Source organism: Nelumbo lutea, chromosome 1 (assembly GCF_056320005.1).
Source record: "Nelumbo lutea isolate HS-2025 chromosome 1, American lotus-T2T, whole genome shotgun sequence".
NCBI classification, from domain to species: domain Eukaryota; kingdom Viridiplantae; phylum Streptophyta; class Magnoliopsida; order Proteales; family Nelumbonaceae; genus Nelumbo; species Nelumbo lutea.
Window position 1 is genome coordinate 149,078,962 of NC_142684.1, and position 1,502 is coordinate 149,080,463.

A 1,502-nucleotide genomic window follows, 5' to 3' on the forward strand; every position below is an offset into this window, starting at 1 on the left:
TTTTCCTCCAAAGAACTACAAATTCAGTTGGCACGTTGAATATAATATTTTTGTATGTCCCCTTCTTCCCTTTCTATAAAACCTGCAGAGGTGAGAGTGAGAGTGGTGAATGTGAGACCTCCGGTGCCTACTTATTCCTCATCACTATCTTCCAGCTCCCAAAGTTTCTGCAACCCGAATAAAAAAGTAATAATAACAACACCAAATGTCCACCCTCCAAGCTTCAACATTCCTGTCTTCATCTCCTTGTAAAAGAGTAATACAAGCTACTCTCCATGGCCATGTTCCAAAACCTCGATCTGCAGCTATCCCCAAACTCCCAGCTCAGGACTTGGTGGAGGAATTAATGAACATGAGAGCTGCTGGATATACAAGCACGGCGACAACCACACAGCTGCAGCCCAAACTAGTAAGGCAGGCCAGAACTGTTGCTACCACTACCAAAAGAGGCGACATGGATGCTGATGACCACCCCAACTTCACCGTGATTGCCGAGCTCTATGAGATCATGGAGGCCACGGCAGACAGGGCGGAGATGCACGCCAACATCGAAAAGCAACGGAACAACTGGAACAACCTCTTCCTCACATCCATTAATTCAATTACCATCGCCGCTGCAACCATGGCAGCACTTGCAGCAACATGTGGAGTAGTGGGAGCACCACTTGTTGCGCTCAAGCTCTCATCCACTCTTTTGTATTCGGCAGCCACTGGGATGCTGCTGGTGATTAACAAGATCCAGCCATCTCAACTAGCGGAGGAACAACGTAACGCTGCTAGACTGTTCAAGCAGCTTAATGGGCAGATCCGAACAATCCTTGCCCTTGGCAATCCTACTGCTATGGATGTCAAGGACGCCATGGAGAAGGTATTGGCGCTTGACAAGGCCTACCCCCTTCCCCTGCTTGGAACAATGCTCTTACAAGTTCCCTGCAACTGTAGAGCCTGCTGTGTGGTGGCCGCAACAGCAGAAACGCCGCAGCCATCGGAGAGCCGAGAAGAACGGCTGGAGTGGGAAGCTGGAAGAGGAAATGAAGCAGATTGTAGAGGTGCTGAAGAGGAAAGATATCCAAGAGTATGTGAGGTTGAGCAAATTAGCTTTGAAAGTTAGCAGGATCTTAGCAATTACTGGTCCTTTACTCACTGGCCTGGCTGCCGTTGGGTCTGCTTTGGTGGGAGTGGGATCGCCGTTGCATGGATCTTGGGCTGTGTTTTTGGGTGTGGTTGCTGGAGTTATGGCAAACGTGGTGAACACCTTGGAGCATGGTGGGCAAGTAGGAATGGTGTTTGAGATGTACCGGAGCTCTGCTGGCTTCTTTAGACTCATGGAAGGGTACATAAAGTCCACTCTTAAGGAAGGGAAAGCGGGGAGAAGAGAGAATGCAGAGTTATTTGAAATGAGGGTGGCATTACAACTTGGTAGGAGCATTTCAGAGCTTAGAGATCTCGCTGCGTCGTCGTCGGCATCTTCATCAAGAGAGTTTGCAAGCAAGCTCTTCTAA

General features: G+C 49.0%; 1 pseudogene; it reads left to right on the plus strand.

Annotated features, from left to right (window-relative positions):
- Positions 1 to 205: 205 nt before the first annotated feature.
- LOC148878294 (putative F-box protein At4g22030 pseudogene) lies at positions 206 to 1,502 on the plus strand (annotated as a pseudogene).